A 21081-nucleotide genomic window follows, 5' to 3' on the forward strand; every position below is an offset into this window, starting at 1 on the left:
AGGAGGGAAACACTGTGAATTCAGACAGTCCGTCGAGGTTACTCAGCTCGTCTTCCACAAGGCCTTGGGCAAATCCAACAGTGTTGTTTACTTGGCGGAAATGTTTTAATAGAAGGCAATCCTCACCAATGTATGAATTGAAAAACATGTTCGATAAACATGATAACATTTTGATGTGGTAGCTGAAATGGACGAGGAAGTCACTGCTCAGGTTATGCTCATGTTTTTGGAACTCAGGATATTTAGGCCCTGGTCAAAAAGAAGAAGGAGGCATGTAACATGCATAGGCAGCTGCAATCACGTGGATCCTTTGAAGTGCATAGAGGTTGGCAGAGTAGCGTTATGTGTTGTGCACCAACACCCGGACCGGCCATCGCTTCATCCGCAACCGCGACCCCAGAGACGTCATCCACTTGCCGGCCTTCAACCCATCCATGGCGCAGTGCGGTCTGGACATCCACAGACCTGTGAAGCCAAACCATTGCTCGACACTGACCCGGAACGCTCGGCCGCGCAGACCCATCTACTTGACACAGGAACCGCAAGCAAGGAAACAAGCCCTCCATCCACACACCGACCAGTGAATAACCTCATTGGACCCAACTATACCCTTAACACCGCATACCTCACCATCTCCTTGGCTCAAAAAGAAGCAGCCACTCCAGGAAACGTAGAACACGTGCAGGCCTGCAGGTGAGAGTGAAACAACGCGGCCCCAAAGTCCCTCTGCCTCGCTTAGCCTAGCTAATGTCCAATCTCTGGAAAATAAGCAAGGCGAACTTACTGCCAGACTCACTTTTCAAAGAGAACTGAGGGACTGCTGTGTGCTCTGCTTCACGGAGACTGCGCCCTACAACCAGAGGGATTAGCTGGGAACTACAATCAGGCCAAGCTCAAGCGCGTACTATAAAGTTACCACCAACACGCCACCTGTTCCACCAGAGGCCCAAACATCCTGGACGACTGCTACAAAAATATCAAACATGCCTACAGCTCTATCGCCTGCCCACACTTTGGCAAATCTGACCACAGGGCTGTGCTCCTGCTCCCGGCTTAAATGCAAAAGCTGAAGCGGGGGAATCGGTCAAAGAAAGTCGAGCATTGTTGGTCTGAGGAATCGATGATCTCCTGTTGAACTGCTTAGAGTCAGTGGACTGGTTAGTATTTAAAAACTATGCGACCAGCGTGAACGAATACGCCATTACAGTAACTGACTTCACTAGTAAGAGTGTAGAAGACTGTGTGCCAAAGGAGCAAATCCGCATGTTTCCTAAACGGAAACCCTGGATGAACAGGGATATCCACTGCTGGCTGAAGTCCAGGTCTGAGGCGTTCAAGTCAGGCGACCCTGACCTGTACATGAAAGTCAGATATGATCTAAAGAAATTCATCAAAGATGCCAAAAGACAGTTCCGGACCAAGCTCGAGTCCTAGGCTAGCCAAACGAATCCCCGTGTCAATGGCAAGGTTGCAAGACATAACGGGCTATCCGATGGAGGCATGTATACTCGCCGACTCCAATGCACCCCTCCCTGATGAGCTCAACGCATTCTATGCCCACTTTGAGCAAGAGGTCAGCGAGAACAAGCCCTCCACCCCCAGAAGCCGCGGATGAACTTGTATCAGAGATCACTGCGGACTTCAGAGCAGCCTTCGCGAAGGTCAACCGACGGAATGCCACTGGCCGGGATGGGGTGCCCGGACGAGCACCTAGATCTTGCACGGATCAGCTGGCGGGGGTATTTGCAGACATCATCAACCTCGTTTTACAACAATCTGAGGTCCCTATATGCTTCAAGAAGACGACCATCATCACAAAAGAAATCCAAGCAGCGTGCCTTAATGACAATCGTCCAGTGGCTCTGACATCCATCATCATGAAGCGCTTCCAAAGGTTAGTCATGGCACGAATCAACTCCAGCCTCCCGGATTGCCTTGATCCACTACAGTTCGCCTATAGCTGCAACATGTTCACGGCAGACGCCATGTCTATGGCCCTGCACTCTACCCTGGAACATCTAGATACAAATACACTTATGTCAGACTCCTATTTATCGACTACAGCTCAGCCTTCAACACCATCATTCCTACAAAACTCACCTCCAAACGCCGTGGCCTTGGCCTCGGCTCCGTCCCTCTGTGACTGGATCCTAAACGTTTTAACCCACAGGCCACAATCAGTAAAGATAGGCAACAACACCTCCTCCACGCTCATCCTCAACACCGGTGCCCAACAAGGCTTTGCCCTCAGCCCCTTGTTCACCTATGACTGTGTGGCCAAATTCCCCTCCAACTCGATTTTCACATTTGCTGATGACACCACCATAGTGGGTCGGATTTCAAACAATGACGAGACAGAGTGCAGGAATGAGATAGAGAATGTCTGTGGCTGCTATGAAACCTACAACACGACATCCGGTGGGCATTAATCAGTAATTGGAAATAACAGACTTCCATTTTCAAAAAGCATTGATGGCTAATATTTTTGAGGAGGCTTTAGAAAGGGTGCAGAAGAGATTTACCAGCATGTTGCCTGGTATGGAGGGCATTGGCTATGAGGGGAGTTTGAATAAAATCAGTTTGTTTTCAGTGGAACGAAGGAGGTTGACGGGCGACCTGAATGAGGTCTACGAAATTATGAGGGGTTTCGATGGAATGGATAGTCAGAGGCATTTTCCCAGGGTTGAGGGGTCAATTATAAGGGGGCATAGGTTTAAGGTGCGAGGGGTAATGTTGAGAGGAGATGAACGACACAATTTGTTTACAAAGAGGGTAGTGGGTGCCTGGAACTCCTGCCGGAGGAGGTGGTGGAAGCAGGAACGGAGGATTCCACCGTCTCCTCCGGCAGGAGTGATGATTAAGGGGCATCTTGACAAATACATAAATAGGATGGGAATAGTGGGATACGGACCCCGAAAGTATAGACAATTTTAGTTTTGACGGGCAGTATGGTCGCCGTGGGCTAGGAGGGCCGAAGGGCCTCTTCCTGCGCTGTACTTTTCTTTGATCTTTGTTCTTTTTCGGAATTAAGTTTTGATTAAAATTTCAATAGTTTCCATTATTTGATCATCATTTTCTGAAGTGAAACTATCACTTTTGCTGAACATACACAAACTCCCCTGTTTCATACTGGGCAGAAACATTACAATTCTCTCCTCTGTAATCAGGTCAAAGCTTCCTTGGTCCGATTTGCCGTTCAACATTAACACAACACGCCATCTCACAGCCATGTGACATTTACACTTCCACAGTCTTGAATGAGAATCTTTCTTGCCTGGCTCCACAGTGGGTGAGAGAGGGACAAACAGCAGGATTTTAGCCCAACTCTCCATTCAGGCGCTACCAGCAGAACGCGGGACTGCAGCTTCACTCAGCGGGTTACTACCCATCCCGGGGGTACTCCAACCAGGAGCAAACCTCCCAATACACCGAGCACAGGCTCAGAAACAGGCAGCTAGATTATATCACGCTCACTTCACCTCCGAGCAGCATTTACACAATCCCTCAGTGAGTGGAACTTCCCTTGAGCTTCTTTAGTTCTATTCAGCTCCTGTGACCTCTATGGACAGAATAATTTCAGTTTGAAGTCATGTTGTCATCACGCCCCAAGATTTGGATCCAGATCTGGGAAATATTCCTGTCTGTGTGAGCAATAAAATGTGGCGGTATCGAAAGATAGCAGGCGACTCTAGAGCAAAACGTAATTAGAAGAGAAATTGCAGAAACAGTGCAATGATTTAAAAGCAGCTCGACGAGCGCTCCACACTTCCACAACGGAAAAAAGGCAGAACTCCGTAGAGACCCTTCACGGTGCCTGAACCCCTCCATGGCGCCTAGAAACTCTTCACGGTGCTTGAATCTATTCATGGCGCCTAGAGCCCCTTTACGGTGCCCTGAACCCCTCCATGGCGCCTAGAAACTCTTCACGGTGCTTGAACCCCTCCATGGCGCCTAGAGCCCCTTTACGGTGCCCTGAATCTCTCCATAGTGCCTAGAAACTCTTCACGGTGCCCAGAACCTCTCCATGGCGCATAGAGATCCTTCACGGTGCCCTGAACCCCCCCCCCCCCCCATGGCGCCGAGAGATCATTCATGGTGCCCTGAACCCTGCCATGACGCCTAGAAACTCTTCACGGTGTCCTGAACCCCTCCGTGGCGCCTCGAAACCCTTCACTGCTGTGGGTGGCTGCCTCGATTTTTCTTATCGACAGTGAACTTTTAGGGAATGAAAGTATCACAGGAACAGGCAGCAATTGACAGTGAGTCATAAGCTCAGCTGTGATCAAACCGAATGTTGGGGCAGGAGGGAGTAGCCGTGTAGTCTCCCAATGTTGTCATTTGCTATCAGTTCCAGTTGGCACAGCACTCGCAGCTCGCAACTGCGAGATAAGATTTTTAAGTTACATCTTTCGAATAATGATTTCAATGTCCTGGGATACAGTTCAATTATCTGGTCTGCACTGCCTGGGAGATTGGTGGAGGCAGATACAACAGTGGCTTTCAAATGTCAATGCGAGAAACGACTGGAATCAATGCATGCCTCTGGGAAAAGGTCGGTCGAGTGGAATTGAATGATCTGCTAATCTAAAGAGCCGCTGAGGTTAAACGGAATGAATGTCCTCCGTCGGTACTTCACGCACTTTTATCTTTTTGGTCACGTCTGGCTGTGAGATGATGTGCATCAACACCTGGAGTTTACCGTCAATGTTACCCACCACAGCGAGTATAATCACGGTAATTATTTACATAAAATGTGCCCATGCTCAAACCGACGTCAGCGTTAGCTCACTGGTTACTTTACAGCTTCAATTTAATTGTAAGTTCGGACCTGTCTCATCGTGGGCGCTGGTTGGCGTTTTTAATATTTCCAAAACATATGTGTTGCATAAATAAATGCAGCAGCACATTTATAATTGGAAATAGTTGTGTTTTGTTTAGAGATAACATTAACCTGTTTGAAAAAGATGCTTATGCCACGTCTTTACTTTCTGACCTCACACTGCGGAAACCCAAGTTCGATTCCAGCTCTGTGCAATAACTGACCTATCACACATTGTCAATTACTCACAACGTAAATTGTGGAAAAGAGCTTTAACAATCATCTATTATACATTTTGTGAAATTTCAGAACAAGTTTGGTACCGCAGGCAAATTGATTAATCCATTTTTTGTCCAAGTGAAACGCTGTTCCCCAGATCTCCAAGAACGCTCAGGCAGTTCGAAAGCATCCCGTACCAAGCAGTGCGCTTGATTGCTCCTCCTCCAACAGCCATCCCAAAATGCACCGCAATAACTCAACAAAGTTCCTCAGGCAATTGTCCCTTAGACAGCAGCTCCCATACCTACGACCACTATCATTTTGAAGAACTAGACAAGCCCCTACTTTGGAAAATCACCAACTGGAATTTCCCATCAAAATCACTCACCACTCCCACTTGGACCATATAAACGTTCCTTCGCGGTAACGGGGAAAAAAATCATTTAGCTTCCGCCATAAAAGCACGTTGGGTGTACCCACACCTCACGGACTGCAACGTTTGAAGAAAGTAGCTCACCACCACCTTCTGAAGGGCAACTGGGAATGGGCAATAAATTCTGTCCTAACCGGCAACTCTCATATCCAGCAAAAGTGATCTGTTTAACGCATTGGTGCTTTGAACTTCTGGGGCCTGGAATGAACTGTTCTGCATTCTTTAAAAATAAATATAGTGTACCCAATTCATTTTTTCCAATTAAGGGGCAAATTCGTGTTGCCAATCCACCTATCCTGCACATATTTGGATGTGGGGGAGAAACCAACGCAAATACGGGGAGCATGTGCAAACTCCACACGGACAGGGACCCAGAGCCGAGATCGAACTTGAGAACTCGGCGCCCTGAGGCAGCAGTGCTAACCACTGGGCCATTGTGCTGTCTCGTTTGTCGGTCTAACGGTCGAATGAATCATGTAACTTCTACTTCACAGGAAACTGGATCTAAGGTATTTCTAAGAGCATGAATTCTGGAAGATAGAATCAATGTGCTTGCTGCAGTAAGGTGGAAGGGAGTGGTGTGCAATGTACTCCAGCGTTAAACGCACTCTCCCCCTTTCTCTCTTTACCACTCTCCTCTACTCTGTTTCTGTTTTGTTTATATTGGTATCGGGTGAAGATTTGATTTGCTGTGAGTCTCTTGGTCAAGATATTCTTCGAAATTTTTTCCAGTCACATACTTTCTGCAACTTTGTTACTTTTTGGAACCACTGCAAACATGATGAATAATTGGAAATTCACAACATAGAAGGTGGCTCCTTGTTCCTCAATTACTGTGTCTGTCGCCATTATTACTATTATACAGCTGCATGGTCAGATTATTGAAAACAGGGGCTGGGAGATCTTGCTGAACTTTAAAAAGACATTGGGAAGGACAAACATGGAATCCTGTGTACAGTTCTGGTCACCCTAATATAGAAAGGATGTTATTAACCTATAATGTGGGCAGAAAAGATTTTCTAGGCTGCTACCGGACTTGAAAATTTGAGTTATAAGGAGCAGATGGATAGACTGGAACATTTTTCTTGGAGGCTAGCGATGATCTTGACAACGGCTATAAAATAATGAGGGGCATAGATAAGGTTGATATTCCCAAAGGTACTGGAATGCAAAACTAGAGGGCATAGGTTTAAGTTGAATGAGGAGAGAAACAAAAGGATCCAGAGGAACAATTGTTTCACACAGAGGGTGATGAGTGTCTGGAACGAGATGGCAAAGGCAGTAATAGAGGCGTCTACATTGTTGCCTTTTAAAAAGCATTTCGATAGTTATATGGAGCAGGTGGGTAGAGAGGAATATGACCAAATGTGGGCAATTGGACAGACTTTGTGTCGTAAAAACTAGACGACATGGACAAGTTGGGCCGAAGGGTCTATTTCCATGCTGTAAACTTCTATGACCCTATGACCTGTCCCACCTTCCAGATCTGTGTCGCCGCAGATTCGAGCACTCCATCAATATGTCCAAATGGGTTTGAAATTAAGCTCTGTGTGTCTGCCTCCATTTTTCTTATCGACAGTGAACTTTGAGGGAATGAAAGTATCTGAGAAACAGGCAGCAAATGACATTGAGGCAGAATCTCAGTTGCGATCAAACTGAATGTTGTGGCAGGAGTGATGGCCGTGTAGTCTCCCGATGTTGTCATTTGCTATCAGTTCCAGTTGCCACAGTACTCGCAGGTGAATATAACTGCGAGATCAGATTATTAAGTTACATTTTTCCAACAATTATTTCAATGTTCTGGGATACATTTCAGTTATCTGGTCTGCACTGCCTGTGAGATTGGTGGAGGCAGATACAACAGTGTCTTTCAAATTTTAATGCGAGAAACAACAGCAATCAAATCAACCTTTAAAAGCACTTCTCTTTGCAGGGGCAGGCCAGTCGATTTTGGCGGCGTGAGAGCAGCTGGTTAGTCAGTTTCAGCGGGAGCATTGCGGAAGGAGGGTGCTGGGAGGTAAGTCAACCTTTAAAAGCACTTCTCTTTGCAGGGGCAGGCCAGTCGATTTCGGCGGCGTGAGAGCAGCTGGTGAGTGGTGAGTCAGTTTCAGCAGGAGCTGAGACTTTTTCTCTTTTCTTTAAATTATTTTTTTAGGCGGGATCAGGAAGTCGACCCGCGGACGTCTGGGAAGACCCTCACCAATAAATTCAGGTGGAGAGGAAACCCGAGACACTACGCGTGTAGTGTCTCCCACCCGCCCTCCTCCTCTAACCTAATAATAAAACCCATTGGTCTGAGGTAAGTACCATATTTTTATTATATTATTATTATTTTTAATAAAAATTTAATTTAGTTGTTAGCCACATCTTGGTAGAAAGTTAGAGGAATGGCAGGGAAGGGAGTACAATGTTCCTCCTGCAGGATGTTTGAGGTGAGGGATGCAGTTAGTGTCCCTGCTGATTTTACCTGCAGGAAGTGCTGCCATCTCCAGTTCCTCCAAGACCGAGTTAGGGAACTGGAGCTGGAGTTGGAAGAACTTCGGATCATTCGGGAGGCAGAAGGGGTCATAGATAGCAGCTTCAGGGAATTAGTTACACCAAAGATTGGAGATAGGTGGGTAACTGTAAGAGGGACTGGGAAAAAACAGTCAGTGCAGGGATCCCCTGCGGTCGTTCCCCTGAGAAACAAGTATACCGCTTTGGATACTTGTGGGGGGGACGACTTACCAGGGGTAAGCCATGGGGTACGGGCCTCTGGCACGGAGTCTGTCCCTGTTGCTCAGAAGGGAAGGGGGGAGAGGAGCAGAGCATTAGTAATTGGGGACTCTATAGTCAGGGGCACAGATAGGAGATTTTGTGGGAGCGTGAGAGACTCACGTTTGGTATGTTGCCTCCCAGGTGCAAGGGTACGTGATGTCTCGGATCGTGTTTTCCGGGTCCTTAGGGGGGAGGGGGAGCAGCCCCAAGTCGTGGTCCACATTGGCACCAACGACATAGGTAGGAAAGGGGACAAGGATGTCAGGCAGGCTTTCAGGGAGCTAGGATGGAAGCTCAGAACTAGAACAAACAGAGTTGTTATCTCTGGGTTGTTGCCCGTGCCACGTGATAGTGAGATGAGGAATAGGGAGAGAGAGCATTTAAACACGTGGCTACAGGGATGGTGCAGGCGTGAGGGTTTCAGATTTTTGGATAACTGGGGCTCTTTCTGGGGAAGGTGGGACCTCTACAGACAGGATGGTCTACATCTGAACCTGAGGGGCACAAATATCCTGGGGGGGAGATTTGTTAGTGCTCTTTGGGGGGGTTTAAACTAATGCAGCAGGGGCATGGGAACCTGGATTGTAGTTTTAGGGTAAGGGAGAATGAGAGTATAGAGGTCAGGAGCACAGATTTGACGTCGCAGGAGGGGGCCAGCGTTCAGGTAGGTGGTTTGAAGTGTGTCTACTTCAATGCCAGGAGTATACGAAACAAGGTAGGGGAACTGGCAGCGTGGGTTGGTACCTGGGACTTCGATGTTGTGGCCATTTCGGAGACATGGATAGAGCAGGGACAGGAATGGATGTTGCAGGTTCCGGGGTTTAGGTGTTTTAGTAAGCTCAGAGAAGGAGGCAAAAGAGGGGGAGGTGTGGCGCTGCTAGTCAAGAGCAGTATTACGGTGGCGGAGAGGATGCTAGATGGGGACTCTTCTTCCGAGGTAGTATTGGCTGAAGTTAGAAACAGGAAAGGAGAGGTCACCCTGTTGGGAGTTTTTTATAGGCCTCCTAATAGTTCTAGGGATGTAGAGGAAAGGATGGCGAAGATGATTCTGGATATGAGCGAAAGTAACAGGGTAGTTATTATGGGAGACTTTAACTTTCCAAATATTGACTGGAAAAGATATAGTTCGAGTACAATAGATGGGTCGTTTTTTGTACAGTGTGTGCAGGAGGGTTTCCTGAAACAATAAGTTGACAGGCCAACAAGAGGCGAGGCCACGTTGGATTTGGTTTTGGGTAATGAACCAGGCCAGGTGTTGGATTTGGAGGTAGGAGAGCACTTTGGGGACAGTGACCACAATTCGGTGACGTTTACGTTAATGATGGAAAGGGATAAGTATACACCGCAGGGCAAGAGTTATAGCTGGTGGAAGGGCAATTATGATGCCATTAGACGTGACTTGGGGGGGATAAGGTAGAGAAGTAGGCTGCAAGTGTTGGGCACACTGGATAAGTGGGGCTTGTTCAAGGATCAGCTACTGCGTGTTCTTGATAAGTATGTACCGGTCAGACAGGGAGGAAGGCGTCGAGCGAGGGAACCGTGGTTTACCAGGGAAGTGGAATCTCTTGTTAAGAGGAAGAAGGAGGCCTATGTGAAGATGAAGTGTGAAGTTTCGGTTGGGGCGATGGATAGTTACAAGGTAGCGAGGAAGGATCTAAAGAGAGAGCTAAGACGAGCAAGGAGGGGACATGAGAAGTATTTGGCAGGAAGGATCAAGGAAAACCCAAAAGCTTTCTATAGGTATGTCAGGAATAAGCGAATGACTAGGGAAAGAGTAGGACCAGTCAAGGACAGGGATGGGAAATTGTGTGTGGAGTCTGAAGACATAGGCGAGATACTAAATGAATATTTTTCGTCAGTATTCACTCAGGAAAAAGATAATGTTGTGGAGGAGAATGCTGAGCCCCAGGCTAATAGAATAGATGGCATTGAGGTACGTAGGGAAGAGGTGTTGGCAATTCTGGACAGGCTGAAAATAGATAAGTCCCCGGGACCTGATGGGATTTATCCTAGGATTCTATGGGAGGCCAGGGAAGAGATTGCTGGACCTTTGGCTTTGATTTTTATGTCATCATTGGCTACAGGAATAGTGCCAGAGGACTGGAGGACAGCAAATGTGGTCCCTTTGTTCAAAAAGGGGAGCAGAGACAACCCCGGCAACTATAGACCGGTGAGCCTCACGTCTGTAGTGGGTAAAGTCTTGGAGGGGATTATAAGGGACAAGATTTATAATCATCTAGATAGGAATGATATGATCAGGGATAGTCAGCATGGCTTTGTGAAGGGTAGGTCATGCCTCACAAACCTTATTGAGTTCTTTGAGAAGGTGACTGAACAGGTAGACGAGGGTAGAGCAGTTGATGTGGTGTATATGGATTTCAGCAAAGCGTTTGATAAGGTTCCCCACGGTAGGCTATTGCAAAAAATACGGAGGCTGGGGATTGAGGGTGATTTAGAGATGTGGATCAGAAATTGGCTAGCTGAAAGAAGACAGAGGGTGGTGGTTGATGGGAAATGTTCAGAATGGAGTACAGTCACAAGTGGAGTACCACAAGGATCTGTTCTGGGGCCGTTGCTGTTTGTCATTTTTATTAATGACCTAGAGGAAGGCACAGAAGGGTGGGTGAGTAAATTTGCAGATGATACTAAAGTCGGTGGTGTTGTCGATAGTGTGGAAGGATGTAGCAGGTTACAGAGGAATATAGATAAGCTGCAGAGCTGGGCTGAGAGGTGGCAAATGGAGTTTAATGTAGAGAAGTGTGAGGTGATTCACTTTGGAAGGAATAACAGGAATGCGGAATATTTGGCTAATGGTAAAGTTCTTGAAAGTGTGGCTGAGCAGAGGGATCTAGGTGTCCATGTACATAGATCCCTGAAAGTTGCCACCCAGGTTGATAGGGTTGTGAAGAAGGCCTATGGAGTGTTGGCCTTTATTGGTAGAGGGATTGAGTTCCGGAGTCGGGAGGTCATGTTGCAGCTGTACAGAACTCTGGTCCGGCCGCATTTGGAGTATTGCGTACAGTTCTGGTCACCGCATTATAGGACGGACGTGGAGGCTTTGGAGCGGGTGCAGAGGAGATTTACCAGGATGTTGCCTGGTATGGAGGGAAAATCTTATGAGGAAAGGCTGACGGACTTGAGGTTGTTTTCGTTGGAGAGAAGAAGGTTAAGAGGAGACTTAATAGAGGCATACAAAATGATCAGGGGGTTGGATAGGGTGGACAGTGAGAGCCTTCTCCCGCGGATGGATATGGCTGGCACGAGGGGACATAACTTTAAACTGAGGGGTAATAGATATAGGACAGAGGTCAGAGGTAGGTTCTTTACGCAAAGAGTAGTGAGGCCGTGGAATGCCCTACCTGCTACAGTAGTGAACTCGCCAACATTGAGGGCATTTAAAAGTTTATTGGATAAACATATGGATGATAATGGCATAGTGTAGGTTAGATGGCTTTTGTTTCGGTGCAACATCGTGGGCCGAAGGGCCTGTACTGCGCTGTATTGTTCTATGTTCTATGTTCTAAATGCATGCCTTTGGGGAAAAGTCGGTCGAGTGCGATTGACACTTGTAGTGTCTCCCACCCGCCCTCCTCGTCTAACCTAATAATAAAACCTATTGGTCTGAGGTAAGTACCATATTTTATTATATTATTATTATTTTTTATAAAAATTTAATTTAGTTGTTAGCCAGATCTTGGTAGAAAGTTGGAGGAATGGCAGGGAAGGGAGTGCAATGTTCCTCCTGCAGGATGTTTGAGGTGAGGGATGCAGTTAGTGTCTCTGCTGATTTTACCTGCAGGGAGTGCTGCCATCTCCAGCTCCTCCAAGACCGAGTTAGGGAACTGGAGCTGGAGTTGGAAGAACTTCGGATCATTCGAGAGGCAGAACGGGTCATAGATAGCAGCTTCAGGGAATTAGTTACACCAAAGATTGGAGATAGGTGGGTAACTGTAAGAGGGACTGGGAAAAAGCAGTCAGTGCAGGGATCCCCTGCGGTCGTTCCCCTGAGAAACAAGTATACCGCTTTGGATACTTGTGGGGGGGACGACTTACCAGTGTTAAGCCATGGGGTACGGGCCTCTGGCACGGAGTCTGTCCCTGTTGCTCAGAAGGGAAGGGGGGGAGAGGAGCAGAGCATTAGTAATTGGGGACTCGATAGTCAGGGGCACAGATAGGAGATTTGGTGGGAGCGTGAGAGACTCACGTTTGGTATGTTGCCTCCCAGGTGCAAGGGTACGTGATGTCTCGGATCGTGTTTTCCGGGTCCTTAGGGGGGAGGAGGAGCAGCCCCAAGTCGTGGTCCACATTGGCACTAACGACATAGGTAGGAAAGGGGACAAGGATGTCAGGCAGGCTTTCAGGGAGCTAGGATGGAAGCTCAGAACTAGAACAAACAGAGTTGTTATCTCTGGGTTGTTGCCCGTGCCACGTGATAGTGAGATGAGGAATAGGGAGAGAGAGCATTTAAACACGTGGCTACAGGGATGGTGCAGGCGGGAGGGATTCAGATTTCAGGATAACTGGGGATCTGTCTGGGGAAGGTGGGACCTCTACAGACAGGATGGTCTACATCTGAACCTGAGGGGCACAAATATCCTGGGGGGGAGATTTGTTAGTGCTCTTTGGGGGGGTTTAAACTAATGCAGCAGGGGCATGGAACCTGGATTGTAGTTTTAGGGTAAGGGAGAATGAGAGTACAGAGGTCAGGAGCACAGATTTGACGTCGCAGGAGGGGGCCAGTGTTCAGGTAGGTGGTTTGAAGTGTGTCTACTTCAATGCCAGGAGTATACGAAACAAGGTAGGGGAACTGGCAGCATGGGTTGGTACCTGGGACTTCGATGTTGTGGCCATTTCGGAGACATGGATAGAGCAGGGACAGGTATGGATGTTGCAGTTTCCGGGGTTTAGGTGTTTTAGTAAGCTCAGAGAAGGAGGCAAAAGAGGGGAAGGTGTGGCGCTGCTAGTCAAGAGCAGTATTTTGGTGGCGGAGAGGATGCTAGATGGGGACTCTTCTTCCGAGGTAGTATGGGCTGAAGTTAGAAACAGGAAAGGAGAGGTCACCCTGTTGGGAGTTTTTTTATAGGCCTCCTAATAGTTCTAGGGATGTAGAGGAAAGGATGGCGAAGATGATTCTGGATATGAGCGAAAGTAACAGGGTAGTTATTATGGGAGACTTTAACTTTCCAAATATTGACTGGAAAAGATATAGTTCGAGTACAATAGATGGGTCGTTTTTTGTACAGTGTGTGCAGGAGGGTTTCCTGAAACAATATGTTGACAGGCCAACAAGAGGCGAGGCCACGTTGGATTTGGTTTTGGGTAATGAACCAGGCCAGTTGTTGGATTTGGAGGGAGGAGAGCACTTTGGGGACAGTGACCACAATTCGGTGACGTTTACGTTAATGATGGAAAGGGATAAGTATACACCGCAGGGCAAGAGTTATAGCTGGAGGAAGGGCAATTATGATGCCATTAGACGTGACTTGGGGGGGGATAAGGTGGAGAAGTAGGCTGCAAGTGTTGGGCACACTGGATAAGTGGGGCTTGTTCAAGGATCAGCTACTGCGTGTTCTTGATGAGTATGTACCGGTCAGACAGGGAGGAAGGCGTCGAGCGAGGGAACCGTGGTTTACCAAGGAAGTGGAATCTCTTGTTAAGAGGAAGAAGGAGGCCTATGTGAAGATGAAGTGTGAAGCTTCGGTTGGGGCGATGGATAGTTACAAGGTAGCGAGGAAGGATCTAAAGAGAGAGCTAAGACGAGCAAGGAGGGGACATGAGAAGTATTTGGCAGGAAGGATCAAGAAAAACCCAAAAGCTTTCTATAGGTATGTGAGGAATAAGCGAATGACTAGGGAAAGAGTAGGACCAGTCAAGGGCAGGGATGGGAAATTGTGTGTGGAGTCTGAACAGATAGGCGAGATACTAAATGAATATTTTTCGTCAGTATTCACTCAGGAAAAAGATAATGTTGTGGAGGAGAATGCTGAGCCCCAGGCTAATAGAATAGATGGCATTGAGGTACGTAGGGAAGAGGTGTTGGCAATTCTGGACAGGCTGAAAATAGATAAGTCCCCGGGACCTGATGGGATTTATCCTAGGATTCTCTGGGAGGCCAGGGAAGAGATTGCTGGACCTTTGGCTTTGATTTTTATGTCATCATTGGCTACAGGAATAGTGCCAGAGGACTGGAGGACAGCAAATGTGGTCCCTTTGTTCAAAAAGGGGAGCAGACACAACCCCGGCAACTATAGACCGGTGAGCCTCACGTCTGTAGTGGGTAAAGTCTTGGAGGGGATTATAAGAGACAAGATTTATAATCATCTAGATAGGAATAATATGATCAGGGATAGTTAGCATGGCTTTGTGAAGGGTAGGTCATGCCTCACAAACCTTATTGAGTTCTTTGAGAAGGTGACTGAACAGGTAGACGAGGGTAGAGCAGTTTATGTGGTGTATATGGATTTCAGCAAAGCGTTAGATAAGGTTCCCCACGGTAGGCAATTGCAGAAAATACGGAGGCTGGGGATTGAGGGTGATTTAGAGATGTGGATCAGAAATTGGCTAGCTGAAAGAAGACAGAGGGTGGTGGTTGATGGGAAATGTTCAGAATGGAGTACAGTCACAAGTGGCGTACCACAAGGATCTGTTCTGGGGCCGTTGCTGTTTGTCATTTTTATCAATGACCTAGAGGAAGGCGCAGAAGGGTGGGTGAGTAAATTTGCAGACGATACTAAAGTCGGTGGTGTTTTTGATAGTGTGGAAGGATGTAGCAGGTTACAAAGGGAGATAGATAAGCTGCAGAGCTGGGCTGAGAGGTGGCAAATGGAGTTTAATGTAGAGAAGTGTGAGGTGATTCACTTTGGAAGGAATAACAGGAATGTGGAATATTTGGCTAATGGTAAAGTTCTTGAAAGTGTGGATGAGCAGAGGGATCTAGGTGTCCATGTACATAGATCCCTGAAAGTTGCCACCCAGGTTGATAGGGTTGTGAAGAAGGCCTATGGAGTGTTGGCCTTTATTGGTAGAGGGATTGAGTTCCGGAGTAGGGAGGTCATGTTGCAGCTGTACAGAACTCTGGTACAGCCGCATTTGGAGTATTGCATACAGTTCTGGTCACCGCATTATAGGAAGGACGTGGAGGCTTTGGAGCGGGTGCAGAGGAGATTTACCAGGATGTTGCCTGGTATGGAGGGAAAATCTTATGAGGAAAGGCTGATGGACTTGAGGTTGTTTTCGTTGGAGAGAAGAAGGTTAAGAGGAGACTTAATAGAGGCATACAAAATGATTAGGGGGTTGGATAGGGTGGACAGTGAGAGCCTCCCCCCGCGGATGGATATGGCTGGCACGAGGGGACATAACTTTAAACTGAGGGGTAATAGATATATGACAGAGGTCAGAGGTAGGTTCTTTACGCAAAGAGTAGTGAGGCCGTGGAATGCCCTACCTGCTACAGTAGTGAACTCGCCAACATTGAGGGCATTTAAAAGTTTATTGGATAAACATATGGATGATAATGGCATAGTGTAGGTTAGATGGCTTTTGTTTCGGTGCAACATCGTGGGCCGAAGGGCCTGTACTGCGCTGTATTGTTCTATGTTCTATGTTCTATGAATGATCTGCTAATCTAAAGAGCCGCTGAGGTTAAACGGAATGAATGTCCTCCGACGGTACTTCACGCACTTTTAAATTTTTGGTCACGTCTGGCTGTGAGGTGATGGTGCAGCGACACCTGGAGTTTCCCCTCAATGCTACCCACCACGGCGAGTTTGATCACGGTAATCCTCTATATACAATGTGTCCGTGCTTGACGTCGACGTCAGCTTTAGCTCACTGGATACTTCACAGCATCAACTTATTTGTAAGTTCAGACCTGTCTCGCCGTGGGCGCTATTTGGCGTTTTCTTATCTTTCCAAAGCATGTGTGGTGCATAAATAAAAGCAGCAGCACATTTATAATTAGAAGTCGGTGTATTTTGTTCCAGGCTGCATTGATCTGTTTTAAAAAGCAGCCTATGCCACGTGTTTACTTTCTGGCCTCGCGCTGCGGAAACCCGAGTTCGATTCTAGCTCTGTACAATAACTGACCTGTCACACTTTGGCAATTACTCACGACATAAATGGAGGAAAAGAGCATGAACGATTATCTATTATACATTTTTTGAAATTTCGGAACACGATTGTTTTCCGCAGGCAAATTGATTAATCCATTTTTTTCACGTGAAACGCTGTTCCCCAGATCGCCAAGAACACTCAGTGAGTTCGAAAACATCCAGGGCCAAGCATTACGCTTGATTGCTCCTCCTGCCACAGCATTCAATCCCTCCGCCACAGCCATCCCAAACTGCACCGCAACAACTCAACAAAGTTCCTCAGGTAATTGTTCCTTCGGCAGCACCTTCCATACCTACGACCACTGTCATTTTGAAGAACTAGACAAACCCCTACTTGGGTGTCTGCCTCGATTTTTCTTATCGACAGTGAACTTTGAGGGAATGAAAGTATCTGAGGAACAGGCAGGAAATTGCATTTAGGCAGAAGCTCAGCTATGATCAAACTGAATGTTGGGGCAGGAGTGAGTGGTCGTGTAGTCTCCCAATGTTGTAATTTCCGATCAGTTCCAGTTGCCACAGCACTCGCAGCTTTCAGGTGAATATAACTGCGAGGTAAGATTTTTAAGTTATATCTTTCGAATAATTATTTCAATGTCCTGGGATACAGTTCAATTATCTGGTCTGCACTGCCTGGGAGATTGTTGAAGGCAGATACAACAGTGGCTTTCAAATGTCAATGCGGGAAACGACAGGAATTAAATGCATGCCTGTGGGGAAAGGTCGGTCAAGTGGGATTGAATGATCTGCTAAACTAAAGAGCCGCTGAGGTTAAACGGACTGAATGTCCTCCTTCGGTACTACACGCACTTTTGAGTTTTTGGTCACGTCTGGCTGTGAGGTGATGCGCACCAACACCTGGAGTTTCCCGTCAATGTTACCGACCACGGCGAGTATGATCACGGTAACCCTTTATATATAATGTGCCCAAGCTTGAACCGACGTCAGCTTTAGCTCACTGGTTACTTCATAGCATCAACTTAATTATAAGTTCGAACCTGTCTCACCGTGGGCGCTGCCTGGCGTTTTTCAAATTTCCAAAACATGTGTGGTGCATAAATAAAAGCAGCAGCACATTTATAATTAGAAGTCGGTGTATTTTGTTCCAGGCTGCATTGATCTGTTTAAAAAGCAGCTTTTGCCACGTGTTTACTTTATGGCCTCGCGCTGCGGAAACCCGAGTTCGATTCCAGCTCTGTACAATAACTGACCTATCACACTTTGCCAATCACTCACTCCCTAAATGGAGGAAAAGAGCATGAACGATTATCTATTATACATTTTTTGAAATTTCGGAACAAGATTGTTTACGCAGGCAAATTGATTAACCCATTTTTTCCACGTGAAACGCTGTTCCCCAGATCTCCAAGAACACTCAGTGAGTTCTAAAACATCCAGCACCAAGCAGTGCGCTTGATTGCTCCTCCTGCCACAGGCTTTCAATCCCTCCGCCAGAGACATCCCAAAATGCACCGTAACAACTCAACAAAGTTCCTCAGGCAATTGTTCCTTCGGCAGCACCTTTCATACCTACGACCACTGTCATTTTGAAGAACTAGACAAGCCCGGACTTGGGAAAATCATCAACTGAAATTCCCCCTCCAAATCACTCATCACTCCCACTTGGAACCATATAAAAGCTCCTTCGCGGTAACGGGGAAAAATAATTTAGCTTCCTCCCTTAAAGCACGTGGGTGTACCCAAACCTCATGGCCTGCAACGATTCAAGAAAGCAGCTCACCGCCACCTTCTGAAGAACAACTAGGGATGGGCAATAAATTCTGTCCCAACCAGCAACTCTCACATCCAGTAAAAGTGATCTTTTTATGCATTAGTGCTTTGAATTTCTGAGGCCTGTATGAACTGTTCTCCAACCTTCAAAAATAAATAGACAGTACCCAATTCCTTTTTTCCAATTAAGGGGCAATTTCGTGTTGCCAATCCACCTACCCTGCACGTAAAAACGGGGAGAATGTGCAACCTCCCCACGGAGAGTGACCCAGAGCCGGAATTGAAAGTAAGAACAGCGGCGTGAGGCAGCAGTGCTAACCACTGGGCCATCCTGCTGTCCCTATTTGTTATTCTAACGGTGGAATAAATCATGTAACTCCTGCTTCAGAGGCACGTGAATCTAACGTATTTCTAACAGCATGAGTCCTTGAAAATAGAAAAAATGTGCTTGCTGCAGTAAGGTGGAAGGGAGTGGTGTGCAATTTACTCCACCATTAAACGCTCTCTCCCCCTTTCTCTCTTTACCATTCTCCTTTATTCTGTTTCTAATTTGTTTGTATTAGTATCGGGTGAAGATTTGATTAGCTGTGGTTCTCTTGAGCAAGATATTCTTCAACATTTTTTCCTGTCAGACACATTCTGCGACTTTGCTGCTTTTTGCAACCACAGCAAACGTGATGAATAATTGGAAATTCACAACACTGAAGGAGGCTCTTTGTTCCACAATTACTGTGTCTGCCCATTATTACTATTGTACAGATACATGGTCAGATAATTGAACACAGGAGTTGGAATGTCTTGCTGAAGCTCTACAAAACGTTGGGAAGACCACATTTGGAATACTTTGTATAGTTCTGGTCAGCCTAATATAGAAACGATATTATTAACCTAGAAAGAGGGCAAAAAAGATTTGCTAGGCTGCTACCGGATTTGATGGTTTGAGTTATAAGGAGCTGTTTAAACTGAAATATTTTTCTTGGAGCCTAGGGGTGATCTTGACGACGGCTATAAAATAATGGGGGGCATGGATCAGGTAGACTATCCCAAAGGTAGTGGAATCCAAAACTAGAGCGCGTAAGTTTAAGGTGAGAGGGGAGAGATACAGAACGGTCCACATGAACAATTGTTTCACACAGAGGGTGGTGAGTGTCTGGAACGAGATGGCAGAGGCAGTAGTAGAGGCGTCCACAATTCTGCCTATTAAAACCCATTTAAATAGTTATATGGAGAAGATGGGTGTAGAGGAATATGGTCACATGTGGGCAATTGGACAGGGTTTGTGTAGTAAAAACTGGGCGACATGCACAAGTAAGGCTGAAGGACCTATTTCCATCATGTAAACGTCGATGACTCTATAACCTGTCCCACCTTCCAGCTCTACATCGCTGCAGATTCGAGCACTCCATCCACATGTCCAAATCGGTTTGAATGTCTGCCTCCATTTTTCTTAGCGACAGTGCACTTTGAGGGAATGAAAGTATCTGAGGAATAGGCAGGAAATGACATTAAGGCAGTAGCTCAACTGGGATCAAACTGAATATTTTGACATGAGTGAGTGGCCGTGTAGTCGCCCTATGTTGTCATTTGCTATGAGTTCCAGTTGCCACAGTACTCGCAGGTGAATATAACTGCGAGATAACATTTTTAAGTTACATATTTCCAACAACTATTTCAATGTTCTGGGATGGATTTCAATTATCTGGTCTGCACTGCCTGTGAGATTGGCGGAGGCAGATACAACAGTGGCTTTCACATTTCAATGCGAGAAACGACAGCAATGAAATGCATGCCTGTGGGGAAAGGTCGGTCGAGTGGGATTGAATGATTTGCTAATCTAAAGAGCCGCTGCGTTTAAACGGAACGAATGTCCTCCGTCAGTACTTAATGCACTTTTAATTTTTTGGTCACGTCTGGCTGTGACATGATGTGCACCAACACCTGGAGTCTCGCCTCAGTGTTGCCCAACACTGCGAGTATGATCACGGAAATGCTTTATATACAACATGTCCACGTGGCCTGATCGCGTCAGCTTTAGCTCGGTGGTTACTTCACAGCATCAACTTAATTGTAAGTTTGAACCTGTCTCACCGTCGGCGCTGTCTGGCGTTGTTCACATTTCCAAAACATGTGTGTTGCATAAATAAAAGCAGCACATTTATAATTAGAAGAAGGTGTGTTCTTTTCAGAGATTGCATTATTCTGTTTTAAAAAGAGCCTTGCGCCACCTGTTCACTTTCTGATCTCACACTGCGGAAACCCAAGTTCGATTCCAGCTCTGTACAATAACTGACCTATCAACCTTTGTCAATTACTCACAACCGAAATGGAGGAAAAGAGCATTAACGATTATCTCTGATAGGTTCCTTGAAATTTCGGAACAAGATTGTTTACGCAGGCAAATTGATTAATCCATTTTTTTCCACGTGAAACGCTGTTCCCCAGATCACCAAGAGCACTCAGGTAGTTCGAAAGCATCCCGTACCAAGCAGTGCGCTTGATTGCTCCTCCCGCCACAAGCATTCAATCCCTCCAACAGCCATCCCAAAATGCACCGCAATAACTGAACAAAGATCCTCAGGCAATTGTTCCTTCGGCAGCACCTTCTCGACCTACGACCATGTCATTCTGAAGAACTAGACAAACCCCGACTTGGGAAAATCAACAACTGCAAGTCCCCCTCCAAACCACTCACCACTCCCACTTGGAACCATCTAAACGTTCCTTCACGGTAACGGGGGGAAAAATCATTTAGCTTCCTCCCTAAAAGCACTTGAGTGTACCCCAAACTCACGGCCTGCAACAATTCAAGAAAGCAGCTCACCACCACCTTCTGAAGGGCAACTAGGAATGGGCAATAAATTCTGTCCCAACCAGCATCTCTCATATCCAGTAAAAGTGATATTTTTATGCATTAGTGCTTTGAATTTCTGGGGCCTGTATGAACTGTTCTCCAATCTTCAAAAATAAATATACAGTACCCAATTCCCTTTTTCCAATTAAGGGGTAATTTCGTG

The sequence above is a fragment of the Scyliorhinus torazame genome, chromosome 23 (genome assembly GCF_047496885.1).
Source record: "Scyliorhinus torazame isolate Kashiwa2021f chromosome 23, sScyTor2.1, whole genome shotgun sequence".
NCBI classification, from domain to species: domain Eukaryota; kingdom Metazoa; phylum Chordata; class Chondrichthyes; order Carcharhiniformes; family Scyliorhinidae; genus Scyliorhinus; species Scyliorhinus torazame.